Source organism: Mus caroli, unplaced genomic scaffold (assembly GCF_978045245.1).
Source record: "Mus caroli unplaced genomic scaffold, Mus_caroli_1 scaffold_6, whole genome shotgun sequence".
Taxonomy (NCBI): Eukaryota; Metazoa; Chordata; class Mammalia; order Rodentia; family Muridae; genus Mus; species Mus caroli.
In genome coordinates this window covers 98933571-98958210 of record NW_028227261.1, presented here as the reverse complement: position 1 = coordinate 98958210, position 24640 = coordinate 98933571, and positions in this window count along the sequence as shown.

The window sequence follows — 24640 nt, the reverse complement described above, 5'->3', positions numbered from 1 at the left end:
AGGTTGACTTGAACCCAGACCTTATGCCCTTCTCTTTCCTGTTTCCTCCCTGATTAGCATAAGCGAGTGACTCTCTAATTTGGGAACTGTTCCAAGAGCACACAATACTAAAGCCCCAACAGAAAGCTGGGAATTTCAAAAAAAGGCATGCCCAGGCAGGGACCCAGCTCCTGAGGGATGGGTGGACAGGAGGGGGGATTGACAGGAAGCCAGCTCAGACCTCTCTTTAAGCTGCTTCTCCTCTGGGGGGGAATTGGGGTGTGTGTCTTGTAGCAAATATTTGTCACCAGAGGGAAATCTTGGCTGGCCTCAGGATCGCAGATAATTAAGAGATATGATTTATCACTGGCAATGTCTCCAGGCCTGGCCAGAGCATGAGTAAATGTTTTCCAAGCTGCTTGGCCTTTCGCTCAGCCACACTGCTGGGGAGGCTCTGCTTGCATGCCAGGGATCTCAAGTTGTTTGAACTGTGATATAGCAGCAGGGAAGGGGTGAGCCTGTGGTGGTTCCCAACAAAGGTCCCCTGGGCAGCTAGTCCTGGCTTTTGACAGAAAGGTGGTCTGGTAAAATCAATAGAACCAGGCAGGTTTGGGAGGAATTCCCACATATATAACAGTGGGCAACTCGCTCGGCTTAACGGAACTGCCTCAGTTTCCTAGTATTTGGAATTAACAGAGAGATTTGAAATGAAGCAATGTTGAGCCGCAGGGAACACTTAGTAATGCCTGGAAGATTCTTTGGTTGTCACAACTCTGAGAAGGCCGTATAGGGAGCGGGAAGAGGTCAGAGTTGCTGGTGAGTGCTGAATGATGACCACGGGATGGCCCTGCCAGTCCTTGGCTCCTGTGTCCTCAGGGCTGAGACTGAGAAATCCCGAGTCTTAGTGATGACGCAGAGTAGCTGGCAATGTAAGTAACAGCACGTGGGCTGTACTGCTCTGCTGGACATGAAGTGGTCCTGTCCGTGCTAAGTCATTACCGTGGAAGTTACTAAAGTCATTAAAAAAAAGAAAACACTTTAAGGCTACCACCAATCTGAGGTAGATTTGGAGGAAAAAGGCCACCTGAATACAGAAGGACAAATTAGACCTCCCCCCCCCCCCGCGCCCCAAAGAGCTCCTCTCTCCTCCCTCTTTTTCTTCTCCTCGGCCCTTTTGTTCATTGTTTATTGAGCATGAATTTTTCTTATTAGGAGCTAGAGATTTGAGCTGTGGAATTGACTAGAAGAATAACTTGTATGTCTTTGAAATGTCCCTCAAATAGATCACTATTGATTTTATGAAACAGAATTCCATAAAGAAAAGCACAATGAGCTATATAGACAAGTTGGTGGGAAGTGTGTGTCTATAGTCACAGCAGTGCAAGGTGAGTTCTTCCCTGAGGCCTGCCTGCAGGGTGTGAGGTCAGCATCCTACCTCATCTTAGTGATCCCCTCCCTGTCCAGTGGATGACTGGAGTCCTTTCCAGATGACTAGCTGCTGTTGGCCTGAGGTGAGGGACCCTGGGCCAGACCCTGAGTGAGGTGTGGATCTGAGCATCCGCTCAGGGACCAACTCTGCTTATGGGCCTGCCCTGCAGCTGGCCATGAGAGTGTTTGCAGAAGGAGAGGAGGGATTGCTGAACAGTCCCCATGTGCCCATCCTGCATTGAAAGGAGCCTGGCTAGATGCCTGGGGCAAGCTGTTGGCTCTTGTTTTCTCTGAAGAGATTGGAGGGGAGTATTTGTATTCCATCCTAAAGCCCTGGCAGCAGGTTCAGGGTTGCCTTGCCACAGCAGAGGCAAAAGCCAGCTTCCAATTTAGAAGTGTGTCTGTAAACGAGAACACACACAGAGAGAGAGAGAGAGAGAGGGAGAGGGAGAGGGAGAGGGAGAGGGAGAGGGAGAGGGAGAGGGAGAGGGAGAGGGAGAGGGAGAGGGAGAGGGAGAGGGAGAGGGAGAGGGAGAGGGAGAGGGAGAGAGAGAGAGAGAATTATGTCTCTCTCTCTCTCTCTCTCTCTCTCTCTCTCTCTTTAAATTAGCCTCTAGGGTTTCCCCCCTAGTACTTCCAGCCATGGCAAGATGTACCCCTCAAGGAAATGCAATCAATAGGATCAGGTACTCATAGGACAAGAGGGAAGCATAGGAGAGATCAGGTAGCTAGAACTACCTGCACTTTATGCTCAAGCCTCCCCTGCCCACAGCAGCTAGACAATGGTTTGGTCTCAGCATTCCCATAATCCTCTTGCTCATGGTGATGCGTGCATGCCCAGGGTTGACCTCTGTAGACAGTAGCAACACTACCATTTGAATGTGTTTCTTCAAAGCTTTTGGCATGCAGTTTTGGTTAATGTGTCAATACTGGAGCTGTTAGGCCCCTTCTTTTAACAAGAAGGTACCCATAGCTTTCTCCAGAGAGAGGGGATGATCACTCTGAGAGTCATCTTTCTCTCCCCAGTAACCCCTTTCTGCATCTACTGTTTCAATGCAGCACGAAACCCTCACCAAGTGAAGTGACCTGATCTTGGAAGTCCACAGCTCAAGAAACTGGGACCGAGATGAATGACTTTTATAAACTTCTGACACTCAGGTATTCTGTTATGCAACAGAAAATGCATCAAGATAGGGTGTAATGAACACTTGGGGATGAGATATTCAGGGGGTTCTATTCACTAGATATAGAAGAAAAGACAAGTGGCCAGCAAGCATCTTCTGGTTGGAACTGGGTGGCTTAAGATGCTGGGTGAGGTGGAAGTTCTGGGGTAGGAGTTTGAGAAGATGTATGGGTTAGGAGCAGAGTTGGTGTAGAATGGGCCAAGAATATGAGGCTTTTCTTTTCCTGGGATCACTGCCAATAAACCAGTCAGGTCTGAGATTTATGGGAGAGCCATCCCAGAATCCCAAGAGAAAGGATTTATGAAGAATCTTGGACAGTCAGTGAATGGAGAGGCGAAGCTGACTCCTGGCTGTGAGTCTTTGTTCAGGGCTTCTTGATAACACATCCTCCCACCTCTGCTGTACCAATTCATGAACTAATGCAGCCTCAGACTCAGGAACCTTAAAGTCTCCCAGGCCCAGCCTCCACAGCCTCTTCAATGGCCTTCTCACCATCACTTTGAGTTTGTCGTACAGCCCATGTCGGGCACCCAATGAGACAGGATGCTCTCTGCCATATCATGGTCCACATAAAGATTGACCTGTCGGCCATGCCTGTCTTTTAGACTTCACTTAGTCAATCAAGAGTCTGAATATTGAAAACAACTCCAACATCTTGAAATCAGGTTCTCTACTCAGGAGACTCATCTGACTTCTAAAGAAAGTGAAAACTCCAGGCACACTTGGTACCGTGTGATTAGATAGTGGGGATGGTGGGAGCTGGGCATCCTTCAGTGTTCTGCTGCTTCTGCATTGGATCCACTCTGTTGTCTCAGCTGTATAATCTGTCTAGTAACAATATTCTCTGGTGCTCATTATGTCACTGGGACCTTTTCTTTGAAGCTTGACCACTTACTACTGTGTGGTCAGCCTGTGATTGGCATCTCAATTTTCTCCTCTGTAAATCAGGAATCCTGACTCTAACCTTTCGGTCTTGTTGCAAGGTCTAAATACGGTAACATGACCACAGAGCCAACAGTGATGTGGAAGTGGGTGATTTGGTTATTGTGATTGCTCCTGATTCCACAGGAATCTGGATCTCAGTGCCTCTCCTCTGTGTTCTTCCTGACTTTGGAGTAGATGAGAGGATTATCAAAGCCTTACATGCTGGACTCGTGATCACATCGACACCATGTCCTCTGCCTTTCCTCCTCTGCTGGTTGTGTGTGTGAGTGTATGTGTATGTGCACTTCTTGTTATCAACACACTGTCTTCTTGCTCAGAATAGAGAGCCACTGATGCCCGTGCCCCAGCCTCAGTCTCCCTCTCCATGCCTGCTGCAGTGTTGGTCGGTACATTGTAGATGAGATCTGGAAGCTGAGCACTTGCCAGCTTGAAGCCCTGTGTTCTCCTTTTCTGAAAGGCCAGAAATACCTTGGGAAAGAGCCTTTAGAATCAGACACACATGGTCCCATTCCCATCTCTGTTACTGTCCATCCCTGGAACTAGAAGCAAGCTTTTTCTGAGCCTTAATTTACCTCTACAGGGAAGCAAGGGCACCTCCTTTTCAGGCTTAAGTATGAGAATGAAAGAAGTAGCTAAATAGGACGGATCACACGGATCACACGTTTCCCTCATCTGTCTTCCCAGGAACCTAGCTATCTACGCATTGTCAGAGCACTAGGTAGTCTGCTGAGTGGTAGGAGAGCGTCCTCAGGTCCATCAGGAATCGAGTGGCATCTTCCTTAGGTGCTTCTAGCTGGGGCTCAGCATCTTATTTCTGCACTGTGAAGCCTTTAGGTGAAACTTCGCCTCTGCTACATGGGAGCAGGATAGCTCCATGAAGTCGCATGATCGGCGACACGGAGTTTACTTGAAAGTTTCTTTCCTGCACTAGGGGAGTAGGAGTTCACGGTAGTGCGAGAGCCTCACAGTCCCGTTCTGAGAACAATCATGGCTTCTTCAGAACCCTGGCTGCGGTCCAAAGTCAGCTCCACCTTCCCTGCAGGCCAGCGAGACGGGAAAGACATGCATGGCACAGCCTGAGACACGTCTGTACCTGGCAGAGCCTCCGGTACTCACATCTCAGTGACTGGCTGGGGCATCAGGGTGCCTGCCGGGAAATACTCTCTCATGCTAGAAAAGGGCAAAAACTTTGAGAAGGCAAGGCCCCCGACTTTTAGGAAGTCCCTGGACAAAGACCAGTGTGTTCTGCAAAGTGTTTTGCATTTTCACATTTCTCTTTGATCAAAAACCATGCACTTGGGAAGGGGAGGCTGAGGGTGTAGCTTGGAGTTAGAGCGCTTGCTTAGCTTGTCTAACCTCCTCTCTCTAAATCCACAAAATAACGTAAATAAAAACAATTTGTTTCTTCTTTGGCAGTTCTTTTTTCTCAATCTTGGGACTCGGAAAGAAGAACCGTGTGGGTCCGAATTCAGCTTAGGGCCTGAGAACTTTGGGAGGTTGTGGCAAGATTGAAAAAGAGGTCGCCTGTAGTCCTGGCAGAACCTCGAATGTCAGCAGCGATTGTATGACTATTCATACACTCACCATGTAAAAAGATAGTAACACCATGGGTTGTGTGTTTCCGGTATGATAGCGGCAGGTGAATCTTTTCCTCCTGCATTACTCCTCTTCATTCACCCAATTCTCAGGGACATGAAGTCATTTTGCAGGTGAGAATACCTAAGACCTCAGGGTTATAAAACAACAGAGGTTGACATCCCAAGCCTCCACATGCTTAACCCTCAGACCATAGCTGGTTACAGCTAAGGCTCAACCATTCAGTGACAAGGGACAAAACCCACCACTAGCTTCTGTTCTGAGGTTTGGAGCTATACAGTCACTATGTTAGTGACTTTTCTCATTGCCATGAACAAACAGCTGGAAAGGTGAATTTTTGGCCTGGGGTTTCAGGGGGTGTGGTCTATCATGACAGGGAAGACAGCCGCAGGAGTGTGTAACTGGGACTCCTCACATCTCTAATGATCAGAAAACAGGAAACTATACTTCTTTCCTCCTTTTGATTCACTCTGGGACTCTGTCCCATGGGAGGGTGAAGTCTACAATCAGGGTGTGTCATCTCTCCTCAGTTAAAGCTCTCTGGAAAGGCTGTCACAAACATACCCACTTGTGCCTCCTAGGTGGTTTTAAAGCTTGTTGAGTTGACAGTGAGGATCAGCTCTCACAGCTGCACCACAGAGTGATGCTTTAGACCCTGAGGGGTTGCATGTAAACTCTAGTGCTTTCACCCAGCCATGGGTGGCCATCTTTGTGTAAGTCCTTTCTATGGTATGTGCAGAAGGAAAGAGCCTAACAGTGCGTTTCTGAGAACACTTCCCTGTCTCTACATGATATACAACTGTAAGGTGATTTGCTCAGATCCTACAGTGGTATACTGTATGGCATCAAGACTCTACTTACCATGATTTCTAAGCCCAGGGGCAACAAGTTTGGGAATGCAGATCAAATTGCATTTGAGTTAAGGAATTAGAAATAAGGTTCTAGTTTATTTCTTGCTGTAAGAACTATGGTGAGTCCTGTTTGCTGGGGCAAAAAAGCAGAGATCTTAGACTGGTTCTAAGATTCCCCAAATCCAGTAGTTGATCTGTTCTTATTCCTCGTCTCTGTATTTCAAGTCCACATTCCAGCTCCATACAAAAGATGATTCTATGTTTAGAGTCCCTAGTTCAGGCTTCTCGGCTCCTAAGGTCTCCTGAATATTGTGATGGTCTATCCTTATGTTTACTCTCTTAACTCCTTGAATACACAGATACACACACATACAGACATATCACACACACAGACACATAGACACACAGACACACATGGCTGAGAACAACTCCTCCAGGGCAGAGGTGAGCTGAATCAATTAGTGTTTGCCTTGAGCCCAGTCTGCCACTGAGAACACATACATCATATATGCATATATTTTATATATATATATAAAACATGTATATATATAAAACATGTATATATAAACATATATACATTATATTTTATATATATATAAAACAGAGACAAATGATGAGAGCATCAACACATAGAAATGAAGGAAGGAGGGAAGGAGTCTGACTTAGGCTTCCTTCCCAACACTATGGCTAATCTTAAACCTAGCCAAGGGCCTTTTGCAGTAGCAGCTGAGCCCTGGTCCTTTCATAAAGGATTTTGTGGGTTCACTGGGTTCATGTTAGCTTAACTGTGGCTGAATTCTCTGGAAAGATGTTATCTATATATGTGGGGGGTTCAGTTTTTATCCCTTTCTCTTCAGTTCATTACTAAGGAGTCTAGATAAACATGGTGATCCAGAAGCCCAGAAGCAAGAGAGCCTTTGCTTGATTCTCATTGACCTAAACCAGTCTAATGGCTAACTGATACTCAGGGAGTAGACAGTATGTGCCACTTCTTGAGGGAAGAAACTGCAAATGTCACTGTAGTATTGGAGACAATTAATGGGCAGAAAATCCAGTCACCTTAGGGTATGTGGCGGGTGACAAAGCAGGTGAAGCTGGAGAGACTGAAGAATATCCTGGGACTTCAGTGCAAAACAGAAGGGCCTCAATTTCACTTTGTAAGTGATGGGGCCAGGAATGGCAGAGGCATGAGTGCTAGACTGGCTTTGTACACTGGAAGCATGTGTTTGAGACTGTGAGGAGGCTGAGTCAGAAACTCCAGGCAAATTGCTAAGTGGGGCCAAACATAGTTCAGGGACAAACTGCTGGAGTCTCCACTGCAGGTGTGCCTCTGAGCTCCTTGAAGATGGGACTGCAGCAGCCAGCTTGGTTTTATCCATGTGTCTGGCTGGCACAGTGGTTGGTCTGAAATTGGGGTCCACTGAATGCTTCCATGAGAGTTGAATGTAGATTAGAAATTAGACTGGTGATCAGTGCGGGGTGGGTCCATCAGGACTCTCCTGATGGGCAGCAGGTGATGGGAGAAGAACATGATGGCGATGTGTGCTCAGACACTGGCTTGTCCCCACCTGTGGAGGTGAAGGCTGGGCACAGAGATGGAAGTCAGTGGTGAAACAGTAAGAGTTAGGATATACACCTCTCTGACCATTTTCTATTGTCTCCTTCCCGACATAGGTTTGCTCTTTGGAATAACCTTGGCTAACTTGCCTCACCCTCAAGTTTCTAAATTCTGTAAAATGGAGGAGGCAACTCCAGGCACCAAACAGTGCCAACAGTATATTTATGGCAAAAGAAGAAGAAGGAAAAAAAAACCCACTTAGAAGGCATCCGTTGTTGAAATCCTTTGATGCCCACAAACAAATGAGCCACATAAAGGGAAGAATAGAAGCCTTCCCATTGAGAACTCAGCTCAATTCTGTGACTGTCTCGAATCTGCAAAGCATGTTGGTGTCTGTAGTGAGTTCATCTCTTTAATGTCTTGGTAATGTAAGCATCATCGAGGCTTATTATGACTATTTCCAAGATAATGGATGTCCTGGTGGACATGCTGTGATTGGCAGGGAAAATATCACCAGAGTCTAGGAGAAAACCCAGAAATCTGAACTCCGTCCATCCTCAAGGTGATGGTCTTGTTCCCAGAGCAATAACTAACAGAGGCTTCTCAGGTTTACCCAAGCACAGCTATAACGAGATTCTCAGGGTTTCTTCTCTTTTCTCAGTAAAGGTCATCTTTGCATAAAAGACCTGGAAGCAAATATTCCAATGAAAGAAAAAACTCCCCCGTAAAAAGGAGTTTGTGCACAATCAAAACAGTTTAGAACCAAGACAGGACTGCTAGTTTTGAGTGCCGTACTTTTCTGGCATGTGCTATAATTAATACAGATGTTGAACATTATACATAATCTTCATATTAGTGACCCACTGCACAATTCATATGGTAATGTCATTAATTGCACATTACCTAGGCTGCTAAATGAACATTACATAGGTTTTTTAATGGATGTAGTTATTATAATTGAAGTCAATTATATTGCTTCTTGTGCATATCAAGTCAGTAGTGTGTGGCTGGACCTTACAGGGTCCCTGCCAAAAGAAACAGGTGTTTGTTGTGAGGACAGCTTATGGGTTGGAGCAAGGGTAAGGGAAAGGGTGAACCATGGCCAGAAATGACTGGCCTGGCTGAGCCCTCTGTAAGGGCTGGGATAGTGCTACAGAGGGCAAGGTGAATGGGCATTGTCTGCTCTGAGGCAGGATCTACTTGCCCTTTTGCTGTGGGCTTAGGAGAGGGTGCAGGCTGAGCTGAAAGCCAGCACCACCCACGCTGTAACAGAACACTTTTCTCCAGGCTGACCCAAAGCTAGATGGTGGTTGCATCACTTCCTCTGGTGTTGTGGAAGCCACATGACTCTGGCATCTGGTTTGCTAGGGATGAAAGGGAGCCCTGCCTGCCCACGATGCTGGCACACAAGACCCTGGGTCCTGTGTGTCTTCTTTTAATATTCCGTTTCCCTAGCAAATGGGGTAAAGTTGCTATAGTAGCTACTGCTGTTGCTGATGCTGAAGTTGCCTAGTGCTCAAACTCTCTGGAAGGACAACCCAAAGAACAACCCGAAGGCTGGAGAATGAAGAGGGGTTAAGGCTGTGACTACTTCTTGGTAGTCAGCTCTCTGTCACTATGACATAAATACCCGAAGTAGTCAACTTAGAAAACGGAAAAGTTTGTTTTGGTTCCTGGTTTCAATCCCTGGTCTTGTTGGTCCAGAATTTGATAGTGTTGGAATAGCAGTACATCACTGTGGTCATAAATGGGCAGAAAAGCTACTCACTCCTAGTGGCTGGGAAGGAGAGAGAGAGAGAGAGAGAGAGAGAGAGAGAGAGAGAGAGAGAGAGAGAGAGAGAGAGAGAGAGAGAGAGAGAGAGAGAGAGAGAGACCAGGTCCTCAAATCTCTCTTAAGAGCACTCTTTCAATGACCTCCTTTCCTTCCACAAGTTTCTATGTCCTCAGCATCCTATGACCTCCCAGTTGCAGCACAGAATGAGGACCAAGTATCAGATACATAGGTCTCTGGGGACATTCATTCCAAACTACAGCATCTTTTTGTTAGAGAAGGATATCTGAATGCCATGCTCCCCTCCTGTGACAAGTCACTTTGAGTGCTGCTACCCTCTTTAAACTTCATGAAAAAGCAGGCAGGGGTTTTTTGTTTTGTTTTGAATTGACACTGAGACTCTAAAGAGATTGTTTTTTAAACCCAGTGATGTACCCTCAGACATGCACACATACATGAATGCACACACATGCACACAGCACTGGTATACATGACAGACAGGTCCTCTTAGTTAATGTGATGCTAGGATTCCAGAGAGCATGGAAATTTACTCAGTAATACCCAAATAATACCCATACATATGCATGAATGTTCTCTGTGTTTGCTCTCTGTCTCTGTCTCTGTCTCTGTCTCTGTCTGCCTCTGTCTCGTCTCTCTCTCTCACTCTTTCTCTCTGTCTGTCTCTCTCGCCTCACAGTGTTAGTGGGAGGTAAGATGAGATTTTGAACTCCATTTGATTGAGGCTGATTATCACATTCAGGCCATCTAGGCCACTGTGTCGCAGTTTTATGGCTTTATTTTGGAAGATCACTCTGGAAGCTCAGGCTGAAATAAATGACAAAGGGCAAAGTTCACACACACACACACACACACACACACACACACACACGAGATTCAAGTGACTAGGAAAGGAGGGAAAAGAATGCTCTTTTACAAATTTTCCTTTTTTTCAAATTTTTATTAGATATTTTCTTCATTTACATTTCAAATGCTATCCCTAAAGTCCCCTATAACCTCCCCGCCCCCGCCCTGTTCCCCTACCCACTCACTCCCACTGTACTGGGGCATATAAAGTTTGCAAGACTAAGGGGCCCCTTTTCCCAATGAAGGCCGAAAAGGGGGAGCCTGATTTTCCTGGGAACCTGTGATGTATGGACTAGCACGTCTCCTCTGCTTCTCTGTCCACTCACTCACCCACCGCTCCTCTGCTAATGCCTGGCTGGCCAGGAATACACTTTCTATTTAGAAAGCAAAGGCGGCCAGCTTTGGGCCTGGGCCTGGGCCTGGAGACTGACTCACTGTTGTTGGGATGACACATTGCCTGCACACATTTCACAATTCTCTGAAACACCAGACTTATTTCTGTGAGTATGCAGAGGCCCACTTCACCATCCACCTAAGGCCACACACAAAGGCTGTGCTATTTTTCTTCCCTGGGGCCTAAATGGATGGCAGGACTTCCTATGCCTGAAACATCACCCTCGTTTGGAAGGAGAGAAACACTGGCCAAGAATTGCAACGTTTTTTAACCAGAGTCTGGCTAGCTTTCAATAGCTGCACGCCAAAGCTATACCAGACAGAGAAATGGCTATGAATGCGGTAGGGGTTGGACTGAGGCTTAAAAACAAGGCAGAAAAAAAAATACAGATAACAGAGAAGGGAAGAGAGGAGAGGAGAGGAGAGGAGAGGAGAGGAGAGGGGAGGGGAGGAGAGGAGAGGAGAGGAGAGGAGAGGAGAGGAGAGGAGAGGAGAGGAGAGGAGAGGAGAGGAGAGGAGAGGAGAGGAGAGGAGAGGAGAGGAGAGGAGAGGAGAGGAGAGGAGAGGAGAGGAGATAGTACACAGGAAGTAAAAGAGGAAATTTAAAGAGAGAAAGGGTGCACAGAAATGACTGAAGAATTGGAGGAGAGAGCGAGAGTTCCAGGCAGTGATCATTTCTTCGTGTGCCTTTCCCTCCATTTTTGGGTGAGCACTCTTAATCCCCATTACTAAGAAGCAAGAGCAGGGGACCAGAAAGTTAACAATCTATGTCTCAGGTGGAAGGGAGGACATATTTGTTTATTAAACAAACAAACAAACAAATATACATACATACATACATATATACATACAAACAAACAACCTCATATTGTCGACCAGGCAGATCCAACACTCACCAAGTAGCCTAGGCTGCTATTGAACTTATGGTAGTCTTCCTGCTTGACCTATTGATTTCTGGGATAACAAGTATGAGAAGCCAGCTCGCTCTACATCAGTGTGAGGGGCTTGGACCCCACATCTCTGTCTTTCTGGAATCTGAAAACCTAAAGGATACTCTTGATGACCAGAGAGCTCGCTGGGAAGGCCCAGAATCTGGATGGCCGGTGACAGTGTCCTCTGAGGAGTTGTTTATGCACTTAGACATTAAGTGCTTAAGACTTGAAGGGCCGGCCCCATATTCAAAGCCCTGGATTCAGAATGATCTGGAAACTTCCTCCAGGGTAAACAAAAACAAGCCCTTCAGCTCCCTTGCCAGGGCATCTCACTCCAGAAAGGACGGGAAGGAAAGGAGAGTGATGCTGCTTGTTCCCCTGTGAAGGAAAGGTTACAACAACATTTTCTCTGGGCAGCTGTGAGGTCGGCAGGCAGACTTTTCTCTGGTAACCATCTCAATGTGTCTGTGTGGAAAGTACCTAACAGTGACTAAGCCCTAGCTGAGGTGATTCACTTGTCACTTCACTTGTGGGACTTTGGCCCCTGTTCTAGAAGCCACAGAGTGTTTTCAGCACATCTGACCCAGGCCTTCATGTAGGGTGGCAGGTGAGAGAGAACACAGACTTATAGGACTCTGTTTATAGGAAAGGACCCCAGGGAGGAGGGAGGGTGTGGGCTCACTGGAATCCTGTCAGGACTTCTAAGAAGTCTAAACTCCTAATCCCTGTCAGCAGAGGAGTCAGGAGTCTGTGCAAGTGGCCAGAGTTTGAATGGAAATGCTCGTTCACGGAGCATCCAGGATAGGCTGGGAGTTTACTTAAAGTTGTCTCATTCTTCCTCACGGTAATAGTGTGAGGCAGGTGTTGCTTTGCTTCCTCGTTGGAATGAAGCCTTTACAGGAAAAGAAGCCCAAAAGAGTTCACATCTCCAACTCAAGCTGGGAATGGGGTCAGGAGACTCTGGGGAGGCAGGGCTATCCACTCACACACAGGAGGGCCACAAAGAGATCAGCCTGTTCAAAGCAAGTGGAGTCGTTCTTCTTAATAATTCAGTTCAAACGTAAACTCTTTTGTTGCAATTATATGCACAGGGAAAAGGACATATCACAGGTGTGTAGCTTGCTGGACTGTCACAAACTGAAGAGATCCCTGTAGTCACTGCCCAAACAGACACAGTTAGCATGTTTCCAAGATGACCGCCATCAGTTCTCAGTCTCTATGTACACATATCCCTTCCTCAAAGCAGTAGACACTCTTTCTCTTCTTTTTTTGATGCTGGACTGGCCTTACTGATTTCTCTAATGCAACATAATGTAGTGGAAGTGGTGCTTAAGCTAGGGCATAAGAAGATGGGATGCTACTTGGTGGGTTTCTTAGCAACTGTTTCCAGAAACACCTGGAGTCTACTAGCCCAGGGACTGCCTCATTAAAGGGCATGCACAGCCACGCTGTCCACAGTGTTGGTGGAGGCCAGCCTTCTGCAGATGACTGCTGAAGCACTGACTTTGTAAGGAGAGCTCTCTTGGACCATTGAGAGGCCTTGGTCAAAAACCACATGAAACACAAGAATTGCTTAGCCTAGCCCTGACCTCCTGAGTCACAGATTCATGACAAACAATGAAATGGCTGTTATGTTAAGATCCAAAATTTGGGATAACTGATTAGACAGCACTATAACCACACATTTCAATGCATCATGGGGCACCTCAGTGATTCTTGCTAGCCATTGTGCCCTGTCCTGCAGTAAATATGCAGTTGGCTTCTCTGGTTCACTGTTATGTCTAGGACAGTCTTTTCTGATGTCACCCAAAGCAGCACATCACCATTGTTCTCAGTGTGTCATACTGTGTGCTTCTATTTACTTATCCATTTTGTGATTGACAGGCAGTTGAGTTGCTCTTCTGAATGGTGTGGCTGTGAATATCTCAGTGTGTGCATTTCTGTTGAATACTGTCATAGTTAAAATCTGAAGTGTCTCCTACCAGCGCACATGCTCAAAACCATGGTCTCTAGCTGGTGCTACCCCTTTTGGGAGGATGTGGAAAACCTAAGGAGTGGACCTACCTATTGGAAGTGCCTCACTAGAGACAGCGAGACTGGAAGCTAAAATCCACTTCTGGTTCTGACTCAAGCTTTCTACTTTCTTGTCTACCAAGATAGGAATAGGATATTCTGTGGACTTGTGCCACCAAGAACTGAACCACGTGGGCAGTCAGCCATGCTTTCCCTGTCACAAGGGACTGTATCCCCTGAAACTGTGTGCAAAGATCAGTCGTTCCTTCTTTGAATTGCTTCTTCCGTTTCCCTGCAACAGCTGGAAGAATAGTCACCAATACTAATACATACCCTAGTAGAGCGATTGCTGGAGAATAAAGTGCTTTCGACTTTTGCACTGACTTCTTGGTTTTCCAGCGCCATACCAATTTATGTTATTAACTGTGATTGACAGTTGCTTGACACCCCTCCAGAACTGAACTGTGCTGTGTCTCTGTCTTTTCATGTTTGAGAATTCCATCCAATTTGTTAACAAGAAAGAAATGGTCAAGCTGTCTACCTGCCAACAAGGCATTTGAAACATTCAAGCTAAAGACAGAAAACCAGTTCCTTCCACCCAAATGTGTTCCTTCCAGAAAAAAGAAAAAAGAACACTACAACCGTTTGCTCACGTTCAAAGGGCTGGCTGCTGGCTCTGGCTTCCACTGTGTTATTCATCTGGAGAGTTTTTGTTTTGTAAGTCAGCTGAAGTTGCGGTAGAGGAAGCAACTGGGATTCTGAGTATTTTCTTCATTCTTGGACTGTGACTCATCTCTCAGTCAGTGAGTATTTGAAAGAAGGTGATTTGGTTTATTTTAGGGCAATTAAAGGGTAGGGTCACAAAAACCTGCTCAAAGGGACTTGAAAACTCATCTCTAACACCTTCCATCCCGTGACTCTCACATTTGTGTCTCCCAATTAGTGTGAAAAGTTACCTAGCAAACTGAACTTAAAATTATGAGGAAATAACCAGACATCAAAACACCCAAGATTATGGCAGTTCTGGAAAGCTTCGTTTAGCTTATGATGTTGGAAGAAATACCATCACGGAAAAGTTGGTGTGACAGGTGTTTTGTTTTGTTTTGTTTTGTTGATTTTTTGTTTGTTTGTTTTTATCAACTAAGCCAGTATGTATTCCTCAGCTAATTAAACAGACATCAATCTATGTGCTGTCGTGAAGGCATTTTGTAACTGTGCTGAGCTATCTATGATCAGGGGACTTCACATGAAAGAGACTAAGTGACTTTATCTGTTTAGTTCATCTGTTGAGTGTCTCAAGAACAAAATCCCGTTTCTGGGGAAAGACAAAATTCTGACTCAGGACTATAGCATTAATGCTTGAATGAGGGTTTATTTGTTTACTTTTATTTGTTTTGTGAAATAGGTTCCAGGTAGTGTAAGCTGGCTTTGAACTTATGACCTTTTTGGTGTTGCACTCTGAGTGTGGGCTGCACCACCACAATTGACTTTGACTGTACCCACCCTACAGGTTTCAGAACTCCTCACTTTACAAATACATGATCCAACCCACACACACAGATGTGTTATGAGCTCACACATATTTGCTTGTACACACATATATAGACAGAGGTAAAGATTAATAGGTAGACAGACCCCACTACTATTTGCCTGTACACACATATATAGACAGAGGTAAAGATTAATAGGTAGACAGACCCCACTACTCGTTTTTGTTTCTCTAGAGAAATCTTGACTAACAAAGATGGCATAAACACAATGTAACAATCCAAGGGAAACTTTCAAATTTGATGGGGGCCAGCCCAAGTTTCCACAGTGCTCTTGGTTGTGCTCCAGGGAATGAGTATATGATCCAACATCTGTCCTGTCCATAGTTTCTCAATGGAAGCTGAAAACCACACGCTGACTACTCAGAGAAAGTTCTTGGCGCTACCTAGCATCAGCTGTCTTTTGAATCCAGAGATCAAACTCAGAACCACAGAAAGCCCCACTGAATCTGTGTTAATCTTACTTCCTAGAAAAAAAAAGCCACAACTTAAAGTGACTCTCAGGTGAAAGCTGCAGTCACAACTCATGGCCCTCTGTGGACACCTAGCACCTCTTGGCCCATTTAGCATACTAATCCCCCTGTTCTCATCGACACCAAGATTGATGGGATCAAAGAAGCACACAGGACTTACAATGGAGGGCTTATGCTTTGATTTATGCCCTTAGTAAAGCCAATAAAATAATTGTTCAAAGTATTTGTCATGGTAATGATTCACAAGTAATCTTTCTGAATTTTTTTTTTTTACAAAGTTTTTTGATATGGTCTCACATATAGACTTCTGAAATGTGAATTGTGGAAAAAAAGACATATTGATGTAGATTTCACTGTCTTGGGCTTCTAATAACCTAGCTTGGATGGCTCACTTCGCTTAGCCCCTTCCATAACTTTCACAGAGGTGAGAGAAGGGAGAAACTTACATGCTTATCCCATTTAGACATTGCCAATGAAATGACTCTTCCATGGCATATTCCTACTACAATAGAAAGCAATGGTGTCTTTAAGCAGCCTGTAGCCAGTCCTTTGGTATGTAGTCACTGGGTGTTATTTAAGTCTTGGTCTATTTCTAACTCTCTGTAAAAGTGTAGAGAGTCACCTGTGCATTTTATACCAAATTCAGCGCTTTAGTTTGTGATTTCTGGGACAAGAGAATAACACTGGCCAGGGAAGGTATAAATGATAGGATAGTCAGGTGTGGAGGCAGACACTTAGTGTCCTAGCTCTTGGGAGGAGGAGGAGGCAGATGGATCATCCTCTGCTACATGGTGAATTAGAGACCAACTGGCTTCATGAAGAGATGCTGTATATATATATATATAAATTAAACCAAACTCCCAAACAATAGGTTTCTTTAGCTAATGGTTCTAAAAGTTTTATAGTCCATGGGCATGACATCATCATCTAGTGACAGCCCTAGTACTGTGTCATGACACAGTTGTTCCTTCTCATCATTTAGATTTGTTGATCCCACCATGCAATTCATCTCTCATGACCTCATCTATTACTTCTTCCCCCAAAGCCCCATCTCCAAATAGCACCAACCTCTGGCTTGAGGGATTATGTTTTCTACATGTGAACTTTGGGGGGGGGGGAAGAGCACATTCAAACGACATCAGTGAGCTTTGTTCTGTCTGTTGGCAGCCATCCTTAGAAAGGTTTTACGCACAAATTCATGTTGACGTGTTTTAAAGACCCAGCAATATGTGCATGTCACCACCTGTGCATCTAGGAATAAGTCACATCTATAAACAACAGTCCTTACTATAAACTAAGGGCATCTTCTCAAGAGGTGAGCGGTGCTCAGCAGGAAGTATTCTAATTGATCCAACGGGGCTTCCTGCCGGTCTGTTCTTCTGTAGTAGGACATGTTGCAGATCCTGCTATCTGACTATACCACTTCAGTTATGCATGAAGAAAGTACAGGGCACAACTCCTCAGATCAGATACCAAGGGGGGTCCTCTTTCTGGGTTACCATGGGTTCTGTATGTCTGATGTCTGTGGGAAGGGTCTCACCTTGCCAGAACTGAGGTCTTCCCACTTCTGACTGTGGGAGAGAAAGCCAGTGAGCTTGCTCTTTTCAAGTCTCCCTGCTGAGCCCACTGCTTCTGGGATGTGGGCCTTCATTCTGCAGCCTTCGTTCTCCCCCCCACCCCACCCCCGTCTGCACCCTCGCTCTTCCCAACTCACACACAGCTTCATAGAAACTTACAGGGAGCTCTCTCTTGGAATAAGACCTGTTTGACCATTTGTGTCTCCAGACATGACGTAGACTTCTCTACCTTTCTCATTCCTTCTCCCTGGTGAAACTCATCCTCCTTGCCAACTCCAGCATCAGTTACTCACTGCATCCTCAGCCCCCAAATAAATATTTATGAACTATCTACTTTGAAACAGGCCCACAATAATGAGAAATAGACATAGGTATATTTCTGAAGAACTTTTGGTCTTACAGGATACACAGACAAAGCCAGCATGGAATGCCGTATGACAGCTGGTGTGAGCTCCGGTGTCTGATCTTGGCCATGTGTGTGTGGGAAGCTCTTAATGATGTCAGTGGACATTCTGAGACTTAAGGAGGGACTCAGCATGTCTCCTATAACTCTCCGACAAACCGAGGTCTGTGTGCAAGACTCTTTAGTGACTTCATGGTGCTGGGATCTGAGGGGTTATTGCTAAATCTTAACCCTGTCAACTAATCAACAACTAGCTCATGGGTTAGATCCTCACACCAGAAAAAGGGTTGAAATGCTGGCTTATGCTCTGGGAAAATAGGTTTGGAGTGGGTAGGACAGCTAGGATTCCAATCACGAGCCTGGGCTTCTGTGCACTCAGACCTATGAGCATGTTGGCTTTCATTGTTCCATCATCCCCACCAGGCAGAGGTCTAAGTGGAGGGTCTGACATTGTAAGGAGGCATCCTTGATGCCAACCATGAGAGGCAATGTGGCAAGCTCATCCTTTCCTGAGAGAAGGCTGGGACTCAGGCCGGGAGGTCATCAACCAAGGTGGCAATTAGTGGTCCTGCCTGACATCGAATATCAGGGGAATGCCATTGTCAACACACTTCCAACAGAGGACACCTGGCTCTCTGGAGTAGGTGTGTGAGTGTGAGCGCCTGTGTCCTCTGCTGAGACTCCCACAGTTTCCTTTGACAAAGTAGAAATTGAAGGGAGGGAGGCAAAGGAACTCAAACTAATGTCATGGCCATTTAGTCACGAAGCTAGAATCCTGGTTGCTTTTAAATATTACAGTTTTTGGTTCTTTCCATGACAACACTTTAAAAAAATCCTTATTTTATTTTTACCATACACACATGCATTTTTTTCACATGTAGGTGTCAACAGAGAAAACCTCTGGGGTGGTTCCCATGTCAGTTCTAAGCATGAAGGTGGAGAAAGCTTGTTCCCACCATGGAGAAACACTCTCGGCTTGACAGGCAACTTGGGTACACAAAGATGGAATTGGAGTCATGGAGGCTGACTATAAAGAGCACAGGGGAGAATCTCTCAGGCCTGGCTTGGAGAAGGGGCTAAAAGTCTCTGTAGAGAGTAGAGGGCTCTAGACAGTGATAGAGAGGCCAGAAGGGAATTCTAAGTAAACTGAGGCATGTGCAAAGGAATCAAGGTGAGGCAATTGGACTTCGTGAAGATCTGAAGTCAAGTTGATATCATGAGGTGCAATGGGCAGGGGATTTAAAACTCTTTTCAAGAAACCGGCTTTAGTGCTCTGCATGTTGTGGGGGCCCTGAATAATTTAGATAATTGCACTACATCTTTCTTTGGCATCACATCAGAGTCATCAAGTCGACTTGCTGAGGACGCTGGCTCAGGGCCATTCACCAGCACTCCAGCTGGACTGGCAGCCGGTGTGGCGTGAGGCCTCTGATGGCAATGCCCTGCAGGGCTGAAAGCTTTCCAGGTAGGAGAGCATTGGCACCAAGAGCCACCGCTTCTCCGCAAACTGGAGACTCCACCAAGGAAGGCAGCAACAGCGTCATTACAGAAGCCTTCCAGGGATTACGTACAGTGCAATTCGCTTTACGTGCTAGCTCCTTTGATCTCGCAGCCATGCATGCAGGAGCTCTCGGCCTTCTCCCTTTATAGAAGAAATGTAACTTCTCTTGCTTCATGTCGTTTGTCCTGAGTGACACAGCTGGGATTTGAACCCAAGTGTGAATCCCTTTTCCCTCACCCAATCCTGCTCCTGAGAGTTCCAGTTGCAGATTTCCTTTAGATTCAGAATGGAGATCAATCATTTCTCAACAGGGCATTTTAAATATTTGTGTTTCATAAGAAATTAAAGTTTATCATTTCCTCCTCTTCTTCCTCTTCTCCTCTTCTTTTCTTTTCAAGGTAAGATGTCAATTAGCACAGACTGGTATTGAATTTCCCCTGTAGCCAAAGGTTACTCTGTACTTCTGGTGGCCCCGCCTCCAACCACTAAGTGTTGGGATTCTAGGTATGCACTAGCATTCCTCGGTTACACGGTGCTAGGGATTGAACCCAAGACTTTGTGCATGCTAGGCTCTTTCTCTACCAACTTTGGAATAGTGCGATTCCATGCAACTCATCCTAAGGTACTTCGGTAGGCCTTGTTTTTTCTTGGCCACCTTTCCTAGGACAGAGCTGGCCTGGCCGCTTTAAGCAACCTCTTAGCTCAGTCAGGACATTGAGTCTTTGCGGCTCCTTCCTGTCCAAGGAAATTTAGGACAGAAATGGTAACTGGTACTTATTTTTAATCCTGGCCTGTAACCTAAGAGAGTCACAACTGCTTTTGGAGCAGGGTTCCCCCAGAATGAAGGGAGGAGGGACCCATAGCAATTTCATGGGGAAGTAGTTCACCTGGGAGAATGGGTAGGGGGCACATTGCCAAGAGGCAGTAGAGGAGTCGGCTGGAGGAGACAGGGGTAAGAGGAAGGTACCAGTGGAGGTGCAGGAGCATAACCCTCCTGTAGCTTGTGGGTGAGTGTGGAACTCTGGATGGGTAAAGAGCAGGAGGCCGGGATTGCAGGCCCAGGAGTGGGAAGTCAGCGAGGAACAGTGGCTGGTGGCTTGTTTTGGTTCTGCTTTCGGAAGTACAGCAGTGGTTTGGCTGCAACATTCAAAGACCTGAAAATATGGAAGCAGGCTTTGAGGAAGGGGACCACCAAGAATAGCAGTAGTGAATACGGGAAGTGCAGAGCCAAAGGCTCTTCCTTGGAGCAGAGATTCGACTTCTTTCCGGAGTCTGTGGGTTGACAGGAAGAGGACATTGGGTTCCAAACTGCACGGAGTCTGCCTGGGTCATCCAGCTGGCTTGCTAGATCTTTGGCTGATGTCTGCACTCCAGTCTTGCCCATGTCAGCTTAGACTATTTTGCACATCTTAGGGAGCCATTAATGACAATGTAGCTGTTAGTAATATTGGTTATGTAGCTTATCATAATTTATTGAGATTAACTTGTAAAAAGCCCTGAAACTTTTGAGATGGAGTGAAATTTATTGCAGGACAATGTTATAAATATAGTGTGGTCAGCAGCAAAAAGAAGCATATTCATAGAGCTGCAGAATTTAGAGAAGGGAGAGACTGTGCTGAGCCTGGGAGAGTCAAGGTCAGAAGGAGATCTAATTTGGTGACTCTCAACCTTCCTAATGCTGCGATACAACCCTTTAATACAGTTCCTCACGGTGTGGTGGCCCCTAACCATACAATTATTTCATTGCTACTTCATAACTGTAATTTTGCTACTGTTAGGAATTACAATGTAAATATATGATATGCAGAATATCTGATATATAATCTCTGTGAAAGTGTTGTGTGCTATACTGCCAAAGGGGTTGTGACCCACAGGTTGAGAACTTCTGACCTTAAAGGGTTAAGAGATATGTATTTAGAGCTGGAGGAGATGGCTCTGGGGCGAAGCTTTGCTATGAAGCATGAGGATCTGCATTGAAATGCCCAGATCCATGTCAATAAAGTCAAGTTCGGTGATGCACTTCAGTAATCTCAGTGAGGCAAAGACTAAAAGATGCTCCAAAAGCTTGTGGGCCAGCTAGCCTGGCATGTACAGCTGGGACAACAAAGGTGCCATGCCTTGTCTCAAAACAAGTGCAAGGTGAGGAATGACTCCTTCACACACATGCTATGGCACACACACACACACACACACACACACACACACATGTGCACACATACCATATACAAGCACACATTACACACACATGCACAAGCATATATACCATTCACAAGCACACCACACACACGTGCACAAGCATACATAACACACACACACACACACACACACACATGCACATAGCAGGCATGTGCAACGTTTGGAAAAAAGGTATGAAAACTTGATGAAATGTGAAGTTGACTGTGCAAAAAGGAAAGGGAAGAATTGTGCTAAAAAGAGATGTGTTTGACATAACTGGGAGAGCTCCAGGACAAAAATAAAGGAAGAAAAGGGATTGAAATGATAGGCTCAGAGGTTTGGGGTTTATTCAGTAGACACTGGTAGCTAAGAAAGATTTTTACATAAAAGACAAATAGGATTTTAACATCATGCTTCAGGATTCCAGTTGTAGTTTGAATGAAAATGGCCCTCATAGGCCCATAGGCTCATGGGGTAGCAGATGGTTTGGGAGCCAGCTGAAGGAGGCACTATTGGGAGGTGTGCCCTTGTAGGAGTAGGTGTGGCCTTGGCGGAGGGAGTATGTCACTGACTTGGTGGAGAGTAACACTGATCCAGTGTCTGTCACTCTCTCTTTTTTCTACTTGTCAGTCTAGATGTAGAATTCTCAGCTATGTAACTACCTGCCTCCATACTTCCCGCCAAGATGATAATGGACTAAATTTTTGAACCTGTAAGCCCACCCAATTAAATATTTTTTTTTTATGAGTTGCCATGGCCCGGTGTCTCTTCCCAGCAATAAAACCCTAACTAAGACATTTCATAATACCAAATATGTAACGATCACAGCAACTGATATTAGTTACAAATGGTGGTGATGATAATACAAGTAAAAAAAAAACAAACAAACCATACTTATACGCCAGGATAGGTCAGTGGGTGGGATGCTGGCTGCCAAACTTGATGACTTAAGTTCAGTCTTTAGGATCCACATAATGGAAAGAGAAAAGCTGACGCCTCCAAGTCATCCTTTGATCTGCACACTTTCACTGTGGCACGGTTACCCCTTTCCTGAATGAATGAATGAATGAATGAATGAATGAATGAACGAATGAATCGATGTAACTTTTAAAAATGTGATGCTGTCCTTTATCATAAAAGACTCCATCTTAGTGGGTTGGAGAGAGTGATTTTCTTGGCGGCTTTGAAGAAGCAAGTTGCCATGTTGTGAGCTGCTTCAGGGGGCTGGCTGCTTGGCGAGACAATGTAAGCCAGGGTCCTCAGTCACAGATCTGCAAGGCAACAAGCTAAACAACAACTGCAACAAGCTTGGAAGCTACTGTGTCTCCACAGGGGCCTCCAGATGACAACCCAGCCTGGCTGACACCTTGATTACTGCCTTGTGGATTTGAGCAGAGCCAAGTCATACCTAGCCTCCTAGAAAGTGGGAGATAATGCATGTTGTCTTAAACTGCCAATTTTGTGAGGCATTACAGAGCAATATAAACACTAATACAGACCTCCCCATCTCCCAGGAGAGCAGCCCAGGAATCTGCTTCCCGAAGAACCTGGTTCCCGCGCAGGGCTATTAAGAGATAGGTATGCCTGGCCTGTAAGCTTTCAGTTTCTGAAGCTATCCCACAAGATGAGAGGGAGTATTGTCCCACCTGATCTCTCCCTGCAACTGCTTTTCAGCCACTATCAAGCAAGCCTCTTACAGTCTTAAAGGCACATCCCTTAATGGGATAAGCAAGCACTCAGTTGGTCTGGTTATCACCATACAGCCTTTCTAAGACTCAGTTTCCCCATCTGTAACACGAAGCTAATAAAGTTGAAGAGTATGTTGCTGTTTGGGTTTTGATGGGCTCTCTTGTATCCTAGGCTGGTTTCAAACTTATGAGGTAGCTGAGGATCACTTTGCACTTCTGATCCGCCTGCCTCTACTTCCTGAGCACTTAGGATTACTTTACAATATCAAAAGTGCTAGGGATTGCATCCAAGGCCGTGTGCATGCTAGAAAAGCTCTCTACCAACGGAGCTATACCCCAACCCTCAAACGCACTACTTATGAATCTTATTGAAGTTATGTAGCTTGACCTCTTTTGTCCTGTGTGGCCTTTATACTCAGCAAGGTGGCATGCTATTGAGAAAGGCATAGCAGTGCGCATAGAATCATAGTGAAGTGTCCGTCTTCGGTGCTTCTGGTCTGTGGTCCAGGAATCTCATGTAACTGAATAGAAAGCTGTGAGTTCAGGCTATTTGTTTGGGAGCAGGTCCCAGCAACCAAGTAGAAGGGAAATCTGAGCCCTGGAGAGGCATTGTTTCATGCCAGCTATATTACATGGGACTGGAATCCAGGGCCATGCGACTGTGTGGACAGTGACTGAGAGCTGTCCCAAGTACATGGCAAGGAAGGTGGACTACTGGTCTACATCCATCCTTCTGTCATTGATGGGGGCAGCTCTCACATCAGTCCATTGCTCTCTGCCTTGCCTTACACTTGGGACCATGTAGATTTCCATGACCAGGAAATAAAAACAAGACAGTACCAGGCTCCATTGCATCACACAGTCTTTGGCATGAAGAGATGAATGCTGTGAGAATGTGTGCTGAGACTTTGTGAAGACAGCTTCACACAGATGCTCCGGACATGAGATGACAACACTTCATACTACAGTAGAGCTCATAATGAAATAGGAAAATGACTAAGAAAAAGCACACAGATGTGACAAAGCATGGTGCTAGAGAAACCGTGATGAGGCGGCATACTGCACCTTGACCTCCACTGGTCTCCTGGAGCCTCAGTTGTTGCTACTTTCTGCTTGTCTCTGAATGAGTGCCCCAAACATGCTGAAAGACCACAAATGTTGCTGTTGGGGTTGCAAAGAATTTAAGAAGGAAACAAATCCAAAGGTTGTGAAAACTGGCTATGTTTCAAACTAGGCTAGGAATGGAAAGATGGCTGAATCAGTAAAGCACCTGCTTTGTCATTTATAGGGCTGAACCTGAGATCTCCTAAACCTACACAAAAGCTAGTTGGACTCAGTGGTGCTTCTCTACAAGTACAGTGCAGGAAGTGATGAAGGCAGGCTGAGCCCTGGAGCTTATTGGCAGGACAGCCTAACAGAAACAATGTGTTCCTGGATTCTATGAGAGACCCTTCCCTCAAAAATAAGGTGGAGAGAAATAGAGGAAGCCATCTAACTTCCACCTCTGCTCTCTACATGTATGTGTTTCTATGTATACATGTAGATAATATACCACATGTGTGTGAGCATGCATGTGCTCATGTAAACAAATGGCATCCTAATGTATATTATTATCAGGGAAATTAAGAGTTTGACAGAGATCTGTCAGGCAACATCAGAAAATGTTAGATGATGTTGTCTGTGCTCATAGGATAGTCTTAGAACCCTCACATTAATGGTCCAAGGACCCCTGGGCCTCTTCTCTCTCATCTCACCTGGTCTC